At 44.6% G+C, this 23,385-nt stretch overlaps 1 pseudogene; it reads left to right on the forward strand.

Moving 5' to 3' along the window:
• Positions 1-23,385, forward strand: part of LOC112237923 — a 294,281-nt pseudogene that overhangs the window by 108,371 nt on the left and 162,525 nt on the right.

A 23,385-nucleotide genomic window follows, 5' to 3' on the forward strand; every position in this document is an offset into this window, starting at 1 on the left:
ACAGTAGATTATAACAGGTAGGTACTACAGTAGATTATAACAGGTAGTTACTACAGTAGATTATATCAGGTAGTTACTACAGTAGATTATAACAGGTAGTTGCTACAGTAGATTATAACAGGTAGTTGCTACAGTAGATTATAACAGGTAGGTACTACAGTAGATTATAACAGGTAGGTACTACAGTAGATTATAACAGGTAGGTACTACAGTAGATCATAACAGGTAGTTACTACAGTAGATTATAACAGTTACTACAGTAGATTATAACAGGTAGTTACTACAGTAGATTATAACAGTTACTACAGTAGATTATACAGTAGATAGATTGTATTTCTATGCTCACAACCAGAGTTTTGTGTCAGAGATTCGGCTATGTCCTGAATGGGTCCGTGGACAGCCTATAACTCTGACACAAAACTCTGGTTGTGAGCATAGAAATACAACTGAACAGATAGGCCCTATTCCGTGTTCCGTGTTCCGTGTTCCATGAAGAGATGAAGCCTGTAAATCTAAACTCTGTAAAAGATAGAACGGAACATTGATTTGTGTTCCGTATCCCAGCATTACCTGCTCCAGATGACATCATCGCAGGGGATGAGCCCTGACTGCCGCCGGGAGAGTGCTTGTAATCCCGTCTCCCTGGCAACCACCCATTGTCATGGTGACAGCTGAGCTCTCTGAGAAGGGTAGAGAAAGCTACTGTGTGGGAATGGAGAGGAGGGGGTGGAGAGATGGAGGGGAGGCCCTGCTGTGGCCTGACTGATAACCCCAGAGCCTTATCAGCCTTCCCCAGCAGCTCCTACTTTATCCCCCTGTCTGACACGGGCCTCCACACCACATCACCCCTGGAGACAACACAGAAATACACTGGCTGTATACGCAGTGGGAATTGACTTGACACAGATGTAGATGGAGGCCTGTTTGAAGTGTGCTGAAGGTCTAGATGGGGGCGGATACTAGTGTTGGGCTGTCTTAACATGACCTCTTGATGACCTCCTGTTTCATCTGAACACGACAGGGATGACATTGTGTTTTATGGTTTGGGGGATGGTGTAACTTGATTGGACAAAGAGACTTGGTTGAGCTCAGCTGTCTGCTGATATAATATCAAAAAGAGGAGGTTTATCATGAAAATACTGTTTACGTAATGTTTTCTTCTCCCTCTCCCTTCCCCTCCCTCTTCTCCCGGCCCCTCTTTTCCCCTATCCCCTCCCCTCCCTTCCCTCTCTCCCCCTCTCTCCTCTCCTCTCCTCTCCTCTCCTCTCCTCTCCTCTCCTCTCCTCTCCTCTCCTCTCCTCTCCTCTCCTCTCCTCTCCTCTCCTCTCCTCTCCTCTCCTCTCCTCCCCTAACCTCTCCCCCCTCCCCTCTCCCTCTCCTCTCCCCCCCTCCTCTCCCTCCCTTCCCTCTCTCTCCCTCTCCCCCCCCTCCCCTCCTCCCTCTCTCCTCTCCTCTCCTCTCCTCCTCTCCTCCTCTCTCTCTCCTCCTCTCCTCTCCTCTCCTCTCTCTCTCCTCTCCTCTCCTCTCTTCTCTCTCTCTCTTCTCTCCTCTCTCTCTCTTCTTCCCTCTCTCTCTCTCTCTCCTCTAGTTTCCCCTCCTCTCCTCTCCCCTCCTCCTCTCTAGAACCAGTAAAGGTATTGGCTACTCAGCTCACTTTGTGGGTAACTGTCTGATCGTGACATCCCTGAAGTCCAAGGGGAAAGGGTTCCAACACTGTGTGAAGTACGACTTTCAACCCCGCAAGGTAGGCACTGCACACATCGCATGTCCCAATTGGCACCCTATTCCCTATATAGTGCACTACTTTAGACCAGAGTCCTATGGAACCCTGTTAAGTTATGCCATTTGTGATGCTGCCTGAGTAGTGATGGGAGGAGATAAGACCTGAACATCTCAATCACACGTCAGCACTATCCTGCTGCTACACACACACACACACACACACACACACACACAGACACACACACACACACACACAGCATGCCAACTCAGCACCACTCATGGGGGAAGTCTGCCATCTGAGTGTGTTTACACAATCCTCACCCAGAAACAGCTTTGTAGACACCAGCAAAATCCTCTCCTCTCCTCTCCTCTCCTCTCCTCTCCTCTCCTCTCCTCTCCTCTCCTCTCCTCTCCTCTCCTCTCCTCTCCTCTCCTCTCCTCTCCTCTCCTCTCCTCTCCTCTCCTCTCCTCTCCTCTCCTCTCCTCTCCTCCCTCTCCCTCTCCCTCCCTCTCCCTCTTCCCCTCCTCTTCCCCCTCTCTTCTTCCACCTATCCTCCCTCCCTCTCCTCTTCCCCTCTCCCTCCCCTCTCAAACCCTCTCTAACCCCCTGTAGAACCTCCTCGTAGAAACTTGTATAGAATCAATCTTTAGGATGTTTTTATCATAAATGTTCAATAATGTTCCAACAGGAGAATTCCTATGTCTGTAGAAAAGCAATGGAATGAGAGCGAACTCTCTCGTGACCGTGCCTCAGAGCCTGTGGCACTCTGTCAGACACCTGGCTCAATCCCCTCTCATTCGCCCCCACCTCACAGTAGATGCCTGAAACAACGTTCTAAAGACTGTTGACATCTAGTGGAAGCCTTAGGAAGTGCAATATGACCCCATGTACACTGTATATTGGAATGGCAAGGAGTTGAAAAACTACAAACCTCAGTTTTCCCACTTCCTGGTTGGATTTTTCTCAGGTTTTCACCTGCCATATGAGTTCTGTTATACTCACAGACATCATTCAAACAGTTTTAGAAATGTCAGAGTGTTTTCTATCCAAATCTAATAATAATATGCATATATTAGCATCTGGGACAGAGTAGCAGGCAGTTTACTCTGGGCACATTATTCTTCCAAGCTACTCAATACTGCCCCCATCACCAAGAAGTTAAACTCCAAAATCTGTGCCCTGACACCTGAATATCAGCCCTGTATCCTGAAATATCAGCCCTGTAACCTGTATCCTCTGCCCTGTAACCTGAAATATCAGCCCTGTAACCTGTATCCTCAGCCCTGTAACCTGTATCCTCAGCCCTGTAACCAGAAACATCATCCCTATAACCTGTATCCTCAGCCCTGTAACCTGTAACTTCATCCCTGTAACCTGTATCCTCAGCCCTGTGACCTGTATCCTCAGCCCTGTGACCTGTATCCTCAGCCCTGTGACCTGTATCCTCAGCCCTGTGACCTGTATCCTCAGCCCTGTAACCTTAGCCCTGTAACATGAAACGTCATCCCTATAACCTGTATCCTCAGCCCTGTAACCTGTATCCTCAGCCCTGCGACCTGTATCCTCAGCCCTGCGACCTGTAACCTCAGCCCTGTGACCTGTATCCTCAGCCCTGTGACCTGTATCCTCAGCCCTGTGACCTGTATCCTCAGCCCTGTAACCTGTATCCTCAGCCCTGTATCCTCAGCCCCTGTGACCTGTATCCTCAGCCCTGTGACCTGTAACCTCAGCCCTGTGACCTGTATCCTCAGCCCTGTGACCTGTATCCTCAGCCCTGTGACCTGTATCCTCATCCCTGTAACCTGTATCCTCAGCCCTGTAACCTGTATCCTCAGCCCTGTATCCTCAGACCTGTAACCTGTGTCCTCAGCCCTGTAACCTGTATCCTCATCCCTGTATCCTCAGCCCTGTAACCTCTATCCTCAGCCCTGTATCCTCAGCCCTGTAACCTGTATCCTCAGCCCTGTAACCTGTATCCTCAGCCCTGTAACCTCAGCCCTGTAACCTGTATCCTCAGCCCTGAACCTGTATCCTCAGCCCTGTAACCTGTATCCTCAGCCCTAGTCGTAATGTGACAGTTTGGAGGTGTATTGACATTTTGCAGGCATGCAGGTTTAACACACCCACCCCCTCTCTAACCCTCTTTAACCCTCTATAACCAAATCAAATCATAACCCTCTTCTAACCTCTCTAACCCTCTCTAATGCTCTCTAATCCCCTCTGACCCTCTCAAACCCTCTTCTAACCCCCTGTAAACCCTCTCTAAACCCTCTCTAGCCCCTTCTAACCCCTTCTAACCCTCTATAACCAAATCAAATCATAACCCTCTTCTAACCCTCTCTAACCCCCTCTATAATCCCCTCTAACCCTCTTTAACCCTCTTTAACCCTCTCTAACCCTCTCTAACCCTCTAGCCCTCTTCTAACCCTCTTCTAACCCCTTCTAACCCCCTCTAACCCTCTCTAACCCTCTCTAGCCCCCTCTAACCCTCTCTAGCCCCCTCTAACCCTCTCTAGCCCCCTCTAACTCTCTCTAACCCTCTAACTCTCTCTAACCCCCTCTAACCCTCTTCTAACCCTCTCTAACCCCCTCTAACTATCTTCTAACCCTCTCTAACCCTCTCTAACCCTCTATAATCCCCTCTAACCCTCTCTAACCCCCTCTCTGTGTTTCAGTGGTACATGATCAGCATCGTCCACATCTACAACCGCTGGAGGAACAGTGAGATCCGCTGCTATGTCAACGGTCAGCTGGTCTCTTACGGTGACATGGCCTGGCACGTCAACACCAACGACGTAAGAAAGCCCCCCTCCCCGTTACCGTGAAAACAACGTGTCCCTTGTTCCTGTGTGCGGACTGATGTTTTGGAGATATCTGGTAAATCCTCAACACTTTTCAACACGATCGCAATCAAACTCCCTGTCAGCCCGAGCCTCCTTCAATCCAATGCTTTTAGAGTTGTGTGTATTAGTGTAAACTTCAGGAGAAAGGGGATATGGGGCGGCAGGTGAGCCTAGTGGTTAAGAGCGTTGGGCTAGTGGTAAAAAAAAAAAACGGTTGCTGGTTTGAATCCCAGAGCCGACTACGTGAAGAATCTGTCGATGGGCCCTTTGAGCAAGGCACAAGCCTAATTGCACCTGCAAGTCACTCTGGGTAAGAGAGTCTTACTAACATGAAATGAATTATTGTGGCGTATCCTGTGTCTGTGACGTAGCATCTGGGGGTGTATGACAGGACATTAACAGAATGTTGTTGTACATCTCTACATCCTGTGGACATGGACAGTTTGCTACAACTTCAGGTTACCAGGTGTCTCTGTGATCAGGGATTTATTCTGTTGGGTGTCTGTGGATCGTGTGATGAAGGATCGTTTGATCTTCCTTAGCGAGTTGATTAGTGATGCCTGGAGGAAGCATCATACACTTGTGTGTGTGTGTGTGTGTGTGTGTGTGTGTGTGTGTGTCTGTGTGTGTGTCTCTGTGTGTGTGTGTGTGTCTCTGTGTGTGTGTGTGTCTCTGTGTGTGTGTGTGTGTGTCTGTGTGTGTGTGTCTCTGTGTGTGTGTGTGTGTGTGTGTGTGTGTGTGTGTGTGTGTCTCTGTGTGTGTGTGTGTGTCTCTGTGTGTGTGTGTGTGTGTGTCTGTGTGTGTGTGTGTGTGTCTCTGTGTGTGTGTGTGTGTCTCTGTGTGTCTCTGTGTGTGTCTCTGTGTGTGTGTGTGTGTGTGTGTGTGTGTGTGTGTGTGTGTGTGTGTCTCTGTGTGTGTGTGTGTGTGTCTGTGTGTGTGTGTGTGTCTGGACCACAGAAAGGTTTTGATCATATCTGGACTTCTCCCTCTATGAGATCAAGACTGTTATTATGAATTACTGTTGAATGACCAAGACTGTTATTATGAATTACTGTTGAATGACCAAGACTGTTATTATGAATTACTGTTGAATGCATATTAGGAATTACTAAATGACCAATCCCTCCCTCCCTCCCTCCCTCCCTCCCTCCCTCCCTCCCTCCCTCCCTCCCTCCCTCCCTCCCTCCCTCCCTCCCTCCCTCCCTCCCTCCCTCCCCCTCCCTCCCTCCCTCCCTCCCTCCCTCCCTCCCTCCCTCCCTCCCTCCCTCCCTCCATCTCTCTCCCCCTCTCTACAGAGTTATGATAAGTGTTTCCTAGGTTCGTCGGAGACGGCAGATGCTAACAGGGTGTTCTGTGGTCAGCTGGGGGCCATCTACGTGTTCAGTGAGGCTCTCAACCCCGCTCAGATCTTCGCCATACATCAACTGGGTCCCGGCTACAAGGTAGGGCTAAACCATGCTGCACACACACACACACACACACACACACACACACACACACACACACACACACACCAGAGTATGTGGGCGGAGTTGAGTAGTTTGAAATGGTTCTCGTTGCTCACGGAGCCCTTTCCGGCTGCTCCTCTAAAAACCTCTCCTCTCTCACAGGAAACTGCCGTTCCAAATTGGCCCCATTCATTAAAATCACAATTTAACAAACACCCATCTATTTATTTGTATTTATTTAACCAGGAAGGGCTCATTGAGATTAAAATATATTTTTAAAGAGCACCCTGGCCAAGATAGGCAGCACCAAGTCATTACAAAAAAAAAAATACAGACAGACAACATGAAAAACTACAAGTAATCTGGTAAAAACCATAGAATTCACAAGATCATAAAACAGCAAATTAAAAACATTGACAGGTCAGGGAATCAGCCTCAAGAACCTTCATCAGTGATTTAAAAACACCAATCGAGTTCTTCCAGTTCAAAAGTATTGTTGTGACTACCTGGACCTAACAATTGGTTGTGATTTGAATGAAAAAGGTTTTTAATAAACAACATGAACATGTGACTGTGTGAGAAGAATCTATTATACAAACGGGTCTAATCCTGGATGCTGGTTGGTTAAAAACCGCATTCCAGCCGGTGTCTATTCCACAAGTTACCACCGGCTAAATCTGTGATGTTATAATGCCTATTTACTCTGTTCCATCTGACTGTGCAATCCACTGTCTCATCAGCCCAGCCAGGCAATTTATAAACTTGATCGCCACTATAAAAAGCATCTACACATTATCTCATATTTCTTTTAGACGAGCAACTTGCCTGTCTGTCTCTCTGATGTTTGCAACATTGTTTCAATATTCAAATTCTATCGCCAACTGTCCCATACTAATGAACGCGTAGTGGTTGGGATGAGAGAGAGAGGCAGGCAGCATTTCTCAGCCAATTGAAATCATGAATCAGCTGGCATTATTTTTATGGATATATATATATATATATATAAAGAAATGTCAGTTGAAAAAAAGGTCAAATGAAACGAATTGCAGCTAGTCTTTCCAGCTTTAATTTGAAGTTGTCATGTTAGCTGTGTTGTTGGCTTCTCTGAACAGCTCCTCTCCTCTGTTGGCTAGACGAGAGAGTACATTTGTGACTCACAACCTTATGTAGCAACATTTGAATTTCTCTTTTTTTACATTGTATAAAAGTAGAGACTCAGAGCTACAAAATGGTCATACACTGCATTTGAGGAAACAATGGGAACGTAATTCTGATTTGAAAGTTGATGAACTTGTAAATTTCCTTTTGAGAAAACCATCTTTCAATGTTTTGGTTCTACTATTGGAGAGCTCTTCTTTGTCTCCGCCCATTCAGCATTGTTCACACCCTCTTAAGCCTTAGACCACACCCATTCAGCATTGTTCACACCCTCTTAAGCCTTAGCCCCACCCATCTCTTTAAGGGTTGATCCTTGCGTTCTGTACTAACTTGCCAGCTACGTCCAGAGATCTGAGAAAGGGAGAACAGCTAACTGAACATTACTCGCCCTAGCAGAGCTGGTTAGGCTGTTATGTTATCCAGAGCGTTGGTGACTGCAACTGTGCTGTCAGATTGTCCGTTCCTAAATTCAGAGCGTTTTCGCGTTCAGATCGCATACTGGACGCTCTGGCCAATAAGTAGGGTTTTTCCAAAAGCTCTGACCTCACAACGACAGTCAAGCACCCAAGCTAACTGGCTAACATTGGCTAGCTACTTCCAGACACATAATGAGAGGACACCTCACTCTGACCATTTTACTCCCCCTAGCAGAGCTGGTTAGGCAGTTTTCATGTTATCCAGAGCGTTGGTGACTGTAACTGCTGTAGCTGCTGGCAACAATTTAATTACGCTTTGTTGCCGACGTTTACTGACACCGGACATATTTAACGGGTGTTGAGCGTTCAAAGATTCATCAGTTATTCTGTGCTCTGGCATACTAAGACGAGAGCCTTTTGTTAAGAAATGTAGCTAGATAGCTAGCTAGGTAACCAATGAATGCATGACGTAACGTTAGAAAGATATAAAACTGTATTTTTTTGTGAAGAATCAACAACAAGTGGGACACAATCATGAAGTGGAACGACATTTATTGGATATTTCAAACTTTTTTAACAAATCAAAAACTGAAAAATTGGCCGTGCAAAATTATTCAGCCCCCAGGTTAAGTTAATACTTTGTAGCGCCACCTTTTGCTGCGATTACAGCTGTAAGTCGCTTGGGGTATGTCAGACCTTGTTGTTGATTCTTCACAAAAAAATACAGTTTTATATCTTTATGTTTGAAGCCTGAAATGTGGCAAAGGGTCGCAAAGTTCAAGGGGGCCGAATACTTGTGGACTCTTTTGTTAAGACATGTAGCTAGCTAGTGTTAGATTTCGTTCCTTTCGTCCTTGTAGTGTACTAGAGTGCTATTCCGTATGTAGTGTACTACTGTTGACCAGAGCCCTATTCCCTATGTTTAATTCATTAATTAATTAATTTAACCAGGTAGGCCAGTTGAGAACAAGCTCTTATTTACAACTGCAACCTGGTCAAGATAAAGCAAAGCAGTGCGACCAAAAACAACAACACAGAGTTACACATGGAATAAACAAGTATACAGTCAAACAAACAACAACAACACAGAGTTACACATGGAATAAACAAGCATACAGTCAAACAAACGTACAGTCAATAACACAATAGAAAAGAAAAATACATAGAAAAATCTGTGTAGAAATGTAGAAGAGTAGATGTAGTAAGATTAGGGAGGTAAGGCAATAAATAGGCCCTAGAGGCGGAAATAATTACAGTTTAGCATTAACACTGGAGTGATAGATGTGCAGAGGATGATGTGCAAGTAGGGATACTGAGGTGCAAGAGGGTAAGTAATAATATGGGGATGAGGTAGTTGGGTGGGCTATTTACAGATGGGCTATGTACAGGTACAGTGATCGGTAAGCTGCTCTGACAGCTGGTGCGTAAAGTTAGAAAGGGAGATATAAGTCTCCAGCTTCAGAGAATTTTGCAATTCCGTCCAGTCATTGGCAGCAGAGAACTGGAAGGAAAGGCGGCCAAATGAGGTGTTGGCTTTGTGGGTGACCAGTGAAATATACCTGCTGGAGCGTGTGCTACGGGTTGGTGTTGCTATGGTGACCAGTGAGCTGAGATAAGGTGGGGCTTTACCTAGTAAAGACTTATAGACGACCTGAAGCCAGTGGGTTTGGCGATGGATATGTAGTGAGGGCCAGCCGACTAGAGCATTCAGGTCGCAGTGGTGGGTAGTATATGGGGCTTTGGTGACAAAACAGATGGCACTGTGATAGACTGCATCCAGTTTGCTGAGTAGAGTGTTGGAGGCTATTATGTAAATGACATCGCCCAAAGTCAAGGATTGGTAGGACAGTCAGTTTTATGAGGGTATGTTTGGCGACGTGTGAAAGAGGCTTTGTTTTGCTTTGCAAAATAGAAAGGCGATTCCTAGGTATTTGTAGTTGTCCACATATTCTATGTCAGAACCGTCCAGAGTAGTGATACTAGTCGGGCGGGAGGGTGCGGGCAGCAATCGGTTGAAGAGCATGCACTTAGTTTTACTAGCATTTAAAAGCAGTTGGAGGCCACGGAACGAGTGTTGTATGGCATTGAAGCTCGTCTGGAGGTTAGTTAACACAGTGTACAAAGAAGGGCCGACACCATGTATACAGAATGATGTCATCTGCATAGAGGTGGATCAGAGGATCACGAGCAGCAAGAGCAACGTCATTGATATATACAGAGAAAAGAGTCGGCCGGAGGATTGAACCCTGTGGCACCCCCATAGAGACTGCCAGAGGTCCGGACAACAGGCCCTCTGATTTGACACACTGAACTCTATCTGAGAAGTAGTTGGTGAACCAGGCGACACAGTCATTTGAGAAGCCAAGGCTGTTGAGTCTGCCGATAAGAATGCGGTGATTGACAGAGTCAAAAGCCTTGGCCAGGTCGATGAAGACGGCTGTTATGATATCGTTTAGGACATTGAGTGTGGCTGAGGTGCACCCATGACCAGCTCGGAAACCAGATTGCATAGTGGAAAAGGTACAGTGGGATTTGAAATGGCCGGTGATCTGTTTATTAACTTGGCTTTCGAAGATTTTAGAAAGGCAGGGAAGATTGGACATACTGTAGGTCTATAACAGTTTGGGTCCATTGGAGAGGGGGATGACCCCAGCAGCTTTCCAATCTTTGGGGATTACAGATGATACGAAAGAGAGGTTGAACAGGCTAGTAATAGGGGTTGCAACAATCTCGGCGGATACATTTAGAAAGAGAGGGTCCAAATTGTCTAGCCCAGCTGATTTGAATGGGTCCAAATTTTGCAGTTCTTTCAGAACATCAGCTATCTGGGGGGGGGGTTTCTCCATGGCCTTTACAGTGCAGTGGACAGCTGGAAGGAGGTGCTCGTATTCTCTATGGACTTTACAGTGTCCCAAAACCTTTTGGAATTGGTGCTACAGGAAGCAAATTTCTGTTTGAAAAAACCTTCCTAACTGACTGAGTATATTGGTTCCTAACTAAATATCGGGCTATTCGATGCCAAAGGATGTTTTTTCTGGAAAGGTGGATTTTTAAAAGTTTAAGCTCAAACTGTTTGGGCCTGGATAGTAAAACAGAACTCTGCAGGCTATCTCTGCAGTAGATTGCAACTCTGCCCCCTCTATCTTGTCGGAATATTTTATAGTTAGGGATGGAAATTTCAGGGTTTTAGGTGACCTTCCTAAGCCAGGATTCAGACATGGCTTGGACCTTCTGGTTGCCAGAGTGTGCTAAAGCAGTGAATAAAACAAACTTAGGGAGGAGGCTTCTAATGTTAACATGCATGAAACTGTTACGGGAATTAAATTCCTATATGTTAAATTAAATTAAACACTGTCCATTCCTAAGAATTTGTAAGACTCTTATTTGCATAAAATGGACAGAGACCAGTCTCAAAATCAATCTGAAGCGTTTATTCTCGAGAGTACTGAACATGATACAATTTACCACAGGTTATAAACTGAAAATGACGTCATTCGTTTTCGAACTGTCCCGTCTCTTCTCCCACCCTGGTACAAAGGCTGTATCTCAAGCCTTCCCACATCATCTCCCACCAATTTAATATAATTTATGACTGAGCCAAGGTCTTCCTGTGTAGATAAGCATTCTAGCCAGTCTGACGATAAGTTCATTCATTTCTACCAAGGAACAGACAGTCATTGTTCTAATTCCTCATTATAATTACACACATTATATTCAGTACTAGGATTAAAAGACAATTCATACATCTATACAGTAACATAATAGTATTCTGATTATTCAGTCCTGATTGAAATGTATACATAATTAGTCATTATTGATTACAAAAATCCCTTAACAGAAAGCAATGCTTTTACGGTTACAGAAGTCAACAAATGAGAGCACCTTAGTAGGTAACTAAGTTCACCTTAGTAGGTAACTAGGTTGACCTTAGTAGGTAACTAGGTTGACCTTAGTAGGTTATCAAATCAAATCAAATTTTATTTGTCACATACACATGGTTAGCAGATGTTAGTGCGAGTGTAGCGAAATGCTTGTGCTTCTAGTTCCGACAATGAAGTAATAACCAGGTTGACCTTAATAGGTAACTAGGTAACTCCGTTGACCTTAGTAGGCAACTCCGTTGACCTTAGTAGGTAACTCCGTTGACCTTAGTAGGTAACTCCGTTGACCTTAGGTAGGTAACTAGGTTAAACTTGGTAGGTAACTAGGTTAACCTTAGCATGCAACTCTGTTCACCTGATTTAGAATTCCTCACAATCAAATGTGGACCGCATTATCTACCAAGGGAATAATCTTTGATTATAATCACAGCCGTATATATTCCCCCCCAAGCAGACACATCAATGGCTCTCTATCCTGAGGCTGCATTCATTGTACCTGGGGATTTTAACAAGGCTAATCTGAAAACAAGACTCCCTAAATTGTATCAGCATATCGATTGCGCAACCAGGGCTGGTAAAACCTTGGATCATTGCTATTCTAACTTCCGCAACGCATATAAGGCCCTCCCCCGCCCTCCTTTCGGAAAAGCTGACCACGACTCCATTTTGTTGCTTCCTGCCTACAGACAGAAGCTAAAACAAGAAGCTCCCGCGCTCAGGTCTGTTCAACACTGGTCCGACCAATCTGATTCCACGCTCCAAGACTGCTTCCATCACGTGGACTGGGATATGTTCCGCACTGCGTTCAACAACAACATGGACGAATACGCTGATTTGGTGAGCGAGTTCATTAGAAAGTATATTGAAGATGTCGTTCCCATAGCAAAGATTAAAACATTCCCAAACCAGAAACCGTGGATTTGATGGCAGCATTCGCGTGAAACTGAAAGCGCGAACCACTGCTTTTAATCAGGGCAAGGTGACCGGAAACATGACCGAATACAAACAGTGCAGCTATTCCCTCCGCAAGGCAATCAAACAAGCTAAGCATCAGTATAGAGACAAAGTCGAGTCGCAATTCAACGGCTCAGACACAAGGTATGTGGCAGGGTCTACAGTCAATCACGGATTACAAAAAGAAAACCAGCCCCGTCACGGACCAGGATGTCTTGCTCCCAGGCAGACTAAATAACTTTTTTGCCCGCTTTGAGGACAACACAGTGCCACTGATACGGCCCGCAACTAAAACACGCAGATTCCCCTTCACTGCAGCCGACGTGAGGAAAACATTTAAACGTGTTAACCCTCGCAAGGCTGCAGGCCCAGACGGCATCCCCAGCCACGTCCTCAGAGCATGCGCAGACCAGCTGGCTGGTGTGTTTACGGACATATTCAATCAATCCCTATACCAGTCTGCTGTTCCCACATGCTTCAAGAGGGCCACCATTGTTCCTGTTCCCAAGAAAGCTAATGTAACTGAGCTAAACGACTACCGCCCTGTAGCACTAACTTCCGTCATCATGAAGTGCTTTGAGAGACTAGTCAAGGACCATATCACCTCCACCCTACCTGACACCCTAGACCCACTCCAATTTGCTTATTGGCCAAATAGGTCCACAGACAATGTAATCTCAACCACACTGCACACTGCCCTAACCCATCTGGACAAGAGGAATACCTATGTGAGAATGCTGTTCATCGACTACAGCTCAGCATTTAACACCATAGTACCCTCCAACTCGTCATCAAGCTCGAGACCCTGGGTCTCGACCCCGCCCTGTGCAACTGGGTACTGGACTTCCTGACGAGCCGCACCCAGGTGGTGAGGGTAGGTAAAAACATCTCCACCCCGCTGATCCTCAACACTGGGGCCCCACAAGGGTGCGTTCTGAGCCCTCTCCTGTACTCCCTGTTCACCCACGACTGCGTGTCCACGCACGCCTCCAACTCAATCATTAAGTTTGCGGACGACACTACAGTGATAGGCTTGATTACCAACAACGACGAGACGGCCTACAGGGAGGAGGTGAGGGCCCTCGGAGTGTGGTGTCAGGAAAATAACCTCACACTCAACGTCAACAAAACTAAGGAGATGATTGTGGACTTCAGGAAACAGCAGAGGGAACACCCCCCTATCCACATCGATGGAACAGTAGTGGAGAGGGTAGTAAGTTTTAAGTTCCTCGGCGTACACATCACAGACAAACTGAAATGGTCCACCCACACAGACAGTGTGGTGAAGAAGGCGCAGCAGCGCCTCTTCAACCTCAGGAGGCTGAAGAAATTTGGCTTGTCACCAAAAACACTCACAAACTTTTACAGATGCACAATCGAGAGCATCCTGTCGGGCTGTATCACCGCCTGATACCGCAACTGCTCCGCCCACAACCGTAAGGCTCTCCAGAGGGTAGTGAGGTCTGCACAACGCATCACCGGGGGCAAACTACCTGCCCTCCAGGACACCTACACCACCCGATGTCACAGGAAGGCCATAAAGATCATCAAGGACAACAACCACCCGAGCCACTGCCTGTTCACCCCGCTATCATCCAGAAGGCGAGGTCAGTACAGGTGCATCAAAGCAGGGACCGAGAGACTGAAAAACAGCTTCTATCTCAAGGCCATCAGACTGTTAAACAGCCACCACTAACATTGAGTGGCTGCTGCCAACACACTGACTCAACTCCAGCCACTTTAATAATGGGAATTGATGGGAAATGATGTAAAATATATCACTAGCCACTTTAAACAATGCTACCTAATATAATGTTTACATACCCTACAGTATTCATCTCATATGTATACGTATATACTGTACTCTATATCATCTACTGCATCCTTATGTAATACATGTATCACTAGCCACTTTAACTATGCCACTTGGTTTACATACTCATCTCATATGTATATACTGTACTCAATATCATCTACTGTATCTTGCCTATGCCGCTCTGTACCATCACTCATTCATATATCTTTATGTACATATTCTTTATCCCCTTACACTTGTGTGTGTATAAGGTAGTAGTTTTGGAATTGTTAGCTAGATTACTCGTTCGTTATTACTGCATTGTCGGAACTAGAAGCACAAGCATTTCGCTACACTCGCATTAACATCTGCTAACCATGTGTATTTGACCAATACATTTGATTTGACTTGATTTGTTGACCTTTGTAGATAGCAATGTTAACATTAACAGAAAACTAGATTGACCTTAATAGGTAACTAGGTCGACCTTAATGGGTAACTAGCTTAACCTTAAAAGATAACTAGGTTAACCTTAACATAAAACTAGTTTGAGTAGTTTTAGTAGGTAACTAGGTTGACCTTAGTAGGTACAGTAACTAGGTTAACCTTAGTATGCAACTATGCTGACCTTAGTAGGTAACTTAGTAGGTAACTAGGTTGACCTTTGTAGGTAACTAGGTTGACCTTTGTAGGTAACTAGGTTGACCTTTGTAGGTAATTAGGTTGACCATAGTAGGTAACTCCGTTGACCTTAGTAGGTAACCAGGTTGACCTTAGTAGGTAACTAGGGGGGAGAGATGAACGCTATGTTCATTTCACTAACACAAACACAATCCATTCTATGTCATTCCTCTCTATCTATGCCTTCTTTTCTTTCATGAATTAATATATTGTATTTCCTACCTTTCCCCCTCGCCCCCTCCTCCTCTACATCCCCTTATCTCCCCCCTCTATCTCCCCTTATATCCCCCTCCTCCTATATCTCCCCTTATTTCCCCCTCCTCATCTATCTCCCCTTATCTCCCCCATCTATCTCCCCCTTATCTTCCCCCCTCTATCTCCCCTTATCTCCCCCCTCTATCTCCCCTTATCTCCCCTCCTCGTCTATCTCCCCTTATCTCCCCCTCCTCCTATATCTCCCCTTATCTCCCCCTCCTCGTCTATCTCGCCTTATCTCCCCCTCCTCGTCTATCTCCTCCCTTATCTCCCCCTCCTCCTATATCTCCCCTTATCTCCCCCCTCCTCCTCTATCTCCCCCTGTAGAGCACCTTTAAGTTTAAGTCGGAGAGTGATATCCACTTGGCAGAGCACCATAAGCAGGTAGGCAGGTTATTGAGGAAAAGTTGGACAGACTACGACTGTGACTATGTGGTTCTCTACAATTGAAGGGAAACTGATCTTTTCTACTTCCCCAGAGTCAGATGAACTCGTTGATATCATTTTGGCGGTGGGAGGGACCAATGCTAACTGAACCAATGCTAACTGAACCAATGCTAACTAGCGTTAGCTCAATGACCTAGTAGTCTATGGGTATGCTAGCATAGAAATAGTGTCTGACTCTGGGTAGGTATAAAAATGTCTTAATTGCCGTAATCTTGCTGTATCCTGTTAAGATGAATGCGTTGACTGTAAGTCCCTCTGGATAAGAGAGTTTACTAAATGACTGAAATGTGTAATGTAATGTACTGCAGGTCCTGTATGATGGGAAGCTAGCCAGCTCCATCTCTTTCACCTACAACGCCAAGGCCACCGACGCACAGCTCTGTCTGGAGTCATCGCCCAGAGAGAACGCATCCAACTTCGTTCACTCCCCACACGCACTCATGCTGCAGGTCAGTTGGGGGGGGTTGTGGGGGGTTGAGGGAGGGGGGGGGTGGAGTGTGTGTGTGTCACGTTCTGACCTTTAGTTATTTTGTTATGTCTTTGTTTTAGTATGGTCAGGGCGTGAGTTGGGTGGGTTGTCTATGTTCCTTTTTCTATGATTTGGTATGTCTGTGTTTGGCCTGGTATGGTTCTCAATCAGAGGCAGCTGTCTATCGTTGTCCCTGATTGAGAGCCATACTTCGGCAGCCTGGTTGTCCCTGATTGAGAGCCATACTTAGGCAGCCTGGTTGTCCCTGATTGAGAACCATACTTAGGCAGCCTGGTTGTCCCTGATTGAGAACCATACTTCGGCAGCCTGGTTGTCCCTGATTGAGAAGCATACTTCGGCAGCCTGGTTGTCCCTGATTGAGAACCATACTTAGGCAGCCTGGTTGTCCCTGATTGAGAACCATACTTAGGCAGCCTGGTTGTCCCTGATTGAGAACCATACTTAGGCAGCCTGGTTGTCCCTGATTGAGAACCATACTTAGGCAGCCTGGTTGTCCCTGATTGAGAACCATACTTCGGCAGCCTGGTTGTCCCTGATTGAGAACCATACTTCGGCAGCCTGGTTGTCCCTGATTGAGAACCATACTTAGGCAGCCTGGTTGTCCCTGATTGAGAACCATACTTCGGCAGCCTGGTTGTCCCTGATTGAGAACCATACTTAGGCAGCCTGGTTGTCCCTGATTGAGAGCCATACTTAGGTAGCCTGGTTGTTCCTGATTGAGAACCATACTTAGGTAGCCTGGTTGTCCCTGATTGAGAACCATACTTCGGCAGCCTGGTTGTCCCTGATTGAGAACCATACTTCGGCAGCCTGGTTGTCCCTGATTGAGAACCATACTTAGGCAGCCTGGTTGTCCCTGATTGAGAACCATACTTAGGCAGCCTGGTTGTCCCTGATTGAGAACCATACTTCGGCAGCCTGGTTGTCCCTGATTGAGAACCATACTTCGGCAGCCTGGTTGTCCCTGATTGAGAACCATACTTAGGCAGCCTGGTTGTCCCTGATTGAGAACCATACTTAGGCAGCCTGGTTGTCCCTGATTGAGAACCATACTTAGGCAGCCTGGTTGTCCCTGATTGAGAACCATACTTCGGCAGCCTGGTTGTCCCTGATTGAGAACCATACTTAGGCAGCCTGGTTGTCTCTGATTGAGAACCATACTTAGGCAGCCTGGTTGTCCCTGATTGAGAACCATACTTCGGCAGCCTGGTTGTCCCTGATTGAGAACCATACTTAGGCAGCCTGGTTGTCCCTGATTGAGAACCATACTTCGGCAGCCCGGTTGTCCCTGATTGAGAACCATACTTAGGCAGCCTGGTTGTCCCTGATTGAGAACCATACTTCGGCAGCCTGGTTGTCCCTGATTGAGAACCATACTTAGGCAGCCTGGTTGTCCCTGATTGAGAACCATACTTCGGCAGCCCGGTTGTCCCTGATTGAGAACCATACTTAGGCAGCCTGGTTGTCAGCCCGGTTGTCCCTGCTTGAGAACCATACTTAGGCAGCCTGGTTGTCCCTGATTGAGAACCATACTTCGGCAGCCCGGTTGTCCCTGATTGAGAACCATACTTAGGCAGCCTGGTTGTCCCTGATTGAGAACCATACTTAGGCAGCCTGGTTGTCCCTGATTGAGAACCATACTTAGGCAGCCTGGTTGTCCCTGATTGAGAACCATACTTAGGCAGCCTGGTTTCACCCTTTGAGTTGTGGGTTGATTATTGTCTGTTCTGTGTTGTTTGTATTCACCGTTCAGGACTGTTTTGTTTCGTTCTCGTTGTTTTGTTTTGTGTTCATGATAATAAATGATCAATATGGACACTTACCACACTGTGCATTGGTCCTCCTCTTCTTCCACCAACAACGGCCGTTACAGTGTGTCTTCCTGACTTTAAGCTGTGTATTGATGGTATGTTCTCTCCTGTAGGTTATGAAGGTCATATTGACCCATTTTACAGGGTGTGTGTGTGTGTCCTAACAGTGTGTTCTCTCCTGTAGGATGTGAAGGTCATATTGACCCATTTTACAGGGTGTGTGTGAGTGTCCTAACAGTGTGTTCTCTCCTATAGGATGTGAAGGCCATAGTGACCCACTCCATCCACAGTGCCATCCATTCTATAGGAGGAATACAGGTCCTCTTCCCTCTCTTCTCACAACTGGACTACACACAACTCAATGACAGCTCTGTGGACACCAGCGTGTGGTGAGTAGGAGGGAGGGAGGTCTGTGGACACCAGCGTGTGGTGAGTAGGAGGGAGGGAGGGAGGTCTGTGGACACCAGCGTGTGGTGAGTAGGAGGGAGGGAGGGAGGGAGGTCTGTGGACACCAGCGTGTGGTGAGTAGGAGGGAGGGAGGTCTGTGGACACCAGCGTGTGGTGAGTAGGAGGGAGGGAGGTCTGTGGACACCAGCGTGTGATGAGTAGGAGGGAGGGAGGGAGGGAGGGAGGGGTCTGTGAACACCAGCGTGTGGTGAGTAGGAGGGAGGGACGGGGAACAAAAGAGAGAAAGATCCCACATTCTCGATCTCTCTCTTTATCTATCCATGTATGTGTGTCTCTCTCTCTGCGTGTCCCAGAGTCCTAGCCCCCCAAGGTGCCATTAGTAAGTCTGTATAAAGATGAGGGGCTAAATCCTCTACATATTTAATGTCTCAGCAATGCACTACTCTATCTAGAGCTACACTACTATATACTGTTACAGTACTATGTTGTAACGTTGGATTGATTAATGTGACGACTGCTGTTCATCGAATGACTAACTGTTTATAATTATGTGATTAAATTAATCAGGTAATTAATTAATTTCCTCTACAGTCTCATTCTGAACGTCTCATAATCTGGAAATCTGCACAAACCCGAGTCTCACTAAATCATTCCGTACCGCACCAATCTAGTTGATTATTTATTTACTAACAAGCTAAAATGATAATATACACAGTCTGGGCCATTGATTAGAAGTTAGTACGATGACAACAGGTCCCTAGCAGACCAACACAATATGACACGTGTTACGCAAAATAGGGATTTCAAGACGGCGAGAGAGAGAAAACATTATCTTTGATCTGGACATTTTCCACACAACGTACAATATGCAAACATCAAGCCCTTAGTGTGAAAACTCTTCAAGTTACACTGTTTTCATTATAATGTCGTCATTTAACTTTTAATAACATAACAACAACAACTTTCCTGTACATATTCCATCTATCCTCATTACTACCATTTTGGCTGACGGAACATATTGTCTCCCCCTCTGGTGGGTGTGAGAGATGTCTCTGTAGGAGTGTGGTTCACGGTACCCTGACCCGAACAGGACAGACATGACAACTACTAGAACTATATACTGTTACAGTACTACTAGCACTATATACTGTTATTATACTACTAGAACTATATACTGTTATTATACTACTAGAACTATATACTGTTATTATACTACTAGAACTATATACTGTTACAGTACTACTAGCACTATATACTGTTATTATACTACTATAACTATATACTGTTACTACTACTAGAACTATATACTATACACTTTTTTATTTGATTGAACTTTTATTTAACCAGTTGGATATAGGGGGCGCTATTTAAATTTTTGGATGAAAAACGTTCCCGTTTTAAACTAAATATTTTGTCACGAAAAGATGCTCGACTATGCATATAATTGACAGCTTTGGATAGAAAACACTCTGACGTTTCCAAAACTGCAAAGATATTGTCTGAGTGCCACAGAACTGATGTTACAGAAAAAACCCAGATAAAAATCCAATCAGGAAGTGCCGCATTTTTTGAAACCGCCTCATGGCAATGACTCCTTATATTGCTGTGGAGGAGCTAGTAGTCAGCTTACGTTTTCCACGTTTTCCCCAAGGTGTCTGCAGCATTGTGACGTATTTGTAGGCATATCATTGGAAGATTGACCAAAAGAAACTACCAGGTGGTCGCTTGGTGTCCTCAATTATTGGTGTCCACGCAATTATTGCGTAATCTCCAGCTGCAGTACTTTTCCGTTTGCTACGGAGGAAAAACCCAACTGCCACGACTGATATATTATCAAATAGATATGTGAAAAACACATTGAGGATGATTCTAAACAACGTTTGCCATGTTTCTGTCGATATTATGGAGTTAATTTGGAAAAAAGTTTGGCGTTATAGTGAATGAATTTTCATTTTTTTTCTTAGCCAAAAGTGATGAACAAAACGGAGCGATTTCTCCTACACAAATAATCTTTTAATAACATTTGCTATCTAACTGAGAGTCTCCTCATTGAAAACATCCGAAGTTCTTCAAAGGTAAATGATTTTATTTGAATGCTTTTTTTGTTTTTGTGAAAATGTTGCCTGCTGAATGCCAGGCTTAATGCTATGCTAGGCTATCAATACTCTTACACAAATGCTTTTGTAGCTTTGGTTGAAAAGCATATTTTGAAAATCTGAGATGACAGTGCAAAAGGCTAAGCTTGTGTTTCAATATATTTATTTCATTTCATTTGCGATTTTCATGAATAGGAAACGTTGCGTTATGGTAATGAGCTTGAGGCTATGATTACGCTCCCGGATACGGGATTGGAGTCGCTAGAGGTTAATATGGCTAGGCGTTCCCCTAGGGAACTCCCCCCCCCCCCAATTCAGCTGAAAAGGTGGAGCGGGAAATTCAAAAAATATTCTTTAGAAATATTTAACTTTCACACATTAACAAGTCAAATACAGCAAATGAAAGATAAACATCTTGTTAATCAACCCATTGTGTCCGATTTTTTTATGTTAGATCACCACCAAACTCAGGTCATCTTGACAGGTTTTAACCTGTTGAGAAATATGAGAAATTCTTGAGATTCAAAAAGGTGTTCCTCAGGGTACTACTTTGGGTCCATTATTGTTTCACTTTGTATATTAAAGACTTAGGAAACAGTGTTCATACTTGTAACATTCATCTCGATGCATGTTTTATATTCCTGTGCCACCTCGGTGCAGCAGGCCATTCCTGAACTTCAGCAAGGCTTTGATTCAGTTCAGAAATCACTTACAGATCTTAAATTAGTGTTAATTACAAGTAAAACCAAGCTCATGCCATTCTGTAGGTCATGAAATGTTGACCCTGAGGATCAAATCGTTTCTCAATACAAGTGTCTGGATCGATGACAAGCTGTTGAAAGTTTAAATGATTGACAAGTTTAAATTATTGATTGAGGACCTCTATGTAGTTCGATGTGATTGCTTTTATTAAATGTTTATTTTTTATAACTTTTTATTGTGCTGAAATGTATTGTTTTATACACATGTGTATGTTGTTTAAATATTCTGATTTTATTGTGTAAAGGGATCTCTTGTAGATTTTAGTCTCAATGTTTAACCTCTTGCGTCGACCCGAGACGCAATCGTCCCATCTAGCCATCAGCAAATGCAAATGCGCTACGCCAAATGCTAATAGCACTCGTTAAAACTCAAACGTTCATTAAAACACACATGCAGGGTACTGAATTAAAGCTACACTCGTTGTGAATCTAGCCAACAAGTCAGATTAATAAAATGGTTTTCGGCGAAAGCATGAGAAGCTATTATCTGATAGCATGCAACACCCCGAAATACCTGAAGGCGACGTAAACAAAAGAATTAGCGTAGCCAGCGCTACACAAATAGCAGAAATAAAATATAAAACTTTCATTACCTTGGACGAGCTTCTTTGTTGGCACTCCTATGTGTCCCATAAACATCACTATTGGGTCTTTTTTTCGATTAAATCGGTCCATATATACCCAAAATATCCATCTATGGAAACTGTGTGATTCAGAAAAAAACACAGTTTCAAAACGCTACGTCATTTTTTTAAATTAAAAAAGTCGACGATAAACTTTCACAAAACACTTCGAAATACTTTTGTAATCCAACTTTAGGTATTAGTAAACGTTAATAATCTATCAAATTGATCACGAGGCGATGTGTATTCAATAGCTCCACGATTTCAAATCATGTTCCAAAATCTCTCTTCCAAAACTTCCTGTTGGAGACCGGATGGAAAGTGGTCTCTCTAACTCGTTTGACCAAGAAACAACGAGAAGGCAATTGACAAGACTGGTGACATCGTGTGGAAGCTGTAGGACTTGCAATCTCGGCCCCATTTAATTTCGTGCCCCTTAAATAATACATGCAAGTGGCGCATGGATATTTTTTTCAGTTTTCAGTGATCAGTTTTTCTTGCGCTTTTCGATGAAACAGACGCTCTGTTATAGTCACAGCGGTGATTTAACCAGTTTTAGAAACGTGAGAGTGTTTTCTATCCACACATACTAATCATATGCATATACTATATTCCTGGCATGAGTAGCAGGACGCCTAAATGTTGCGCGATTTTTAACAGAATGTTCGAAAAAGTAGGGGGTCGACTTATTAACCTGTTAAGATGGCCTGAGTTCTGTCACTGAGATAATTCTGAAACCATAAACAGGCTGTATATCCCAGGCATGGTCTTGATCATTTCTTCAGCAAAACAGAATGATCAACAGTCTCGTATGCCTTTGACTGGTCATTGATCAAAGCAGCTCAGCTCTTTTTTAGCGTCCAAGGGCACAGTACTATAACTCTGTAATTCAACTATCAGAGAGGAGCTAGTTACTATGACTACATTCTCAGCCTACAGTATATCAGGGATTGATTGCAGACACTCTTATCCATTTACAGGAGCAATTAGGGTAAAGTGTCTTGAACAAGGCCACGTAGACAGATTTTTCACCTAGTCGGCTCAGGGATTCAAACCAGCAACCTTTCTGTTAGCGGCTCAACGCTCTTAAACTTCTTGCGACTAGCAATCCCGGATCCGGGAGCGTAATCATCGCCTCAAACAAATTAGCATAACGCAGCGGACATAAATACCCCTAGTAACTTTTCCTATTCATGAAAATCACAAATTAAATGAAATAAATATATTCAAACACAGCTCAGCCTTTTGTTAACAACACTGTCATCTCAGATTTTCAAAATATGCGCTACAGCCAACGCTAGACAAGCATTTGTGTAAGTTTATCATGGCATCATGCTATGATAGGCTGTGCTGGCAGCAGGCAACATTTTCACAAAAATAAGAAAAGCAACCAAATTAAATAATTTACCTTTGAAGAACTTCGGATGCTTTCACTCAGGAGACTCCCAGTTAGATAGCAAATGTTCCTTTTTTCCAAAAATATTATTTTTGTAGCTCCCGTTTCTTCATCAGACTTGGCTGAGAAATCGACCGGAAAATGCTGCAACTATAACGCCAAACTTTTTTCAAAATTTGCTCCATAATATCGACAGAAA

This window comes from Oncorhynchus tshawytscha, linkage group LG30 (genome assembly GCF_018296145.1).
Source record: "Oncorhynchus tshawytscha isolate Ot180627B linkage group LG30, Otsh_v2.0, whole genome shotgun sequence".
In the NCBI taxonomy this organism is placed as follows: Eukaryota; Metazoa; Chordata; class Actinopteri; order Salmoniformes; family Salmonidae; genus Oncorhynchus; species Oncorhynchus tshawytscha.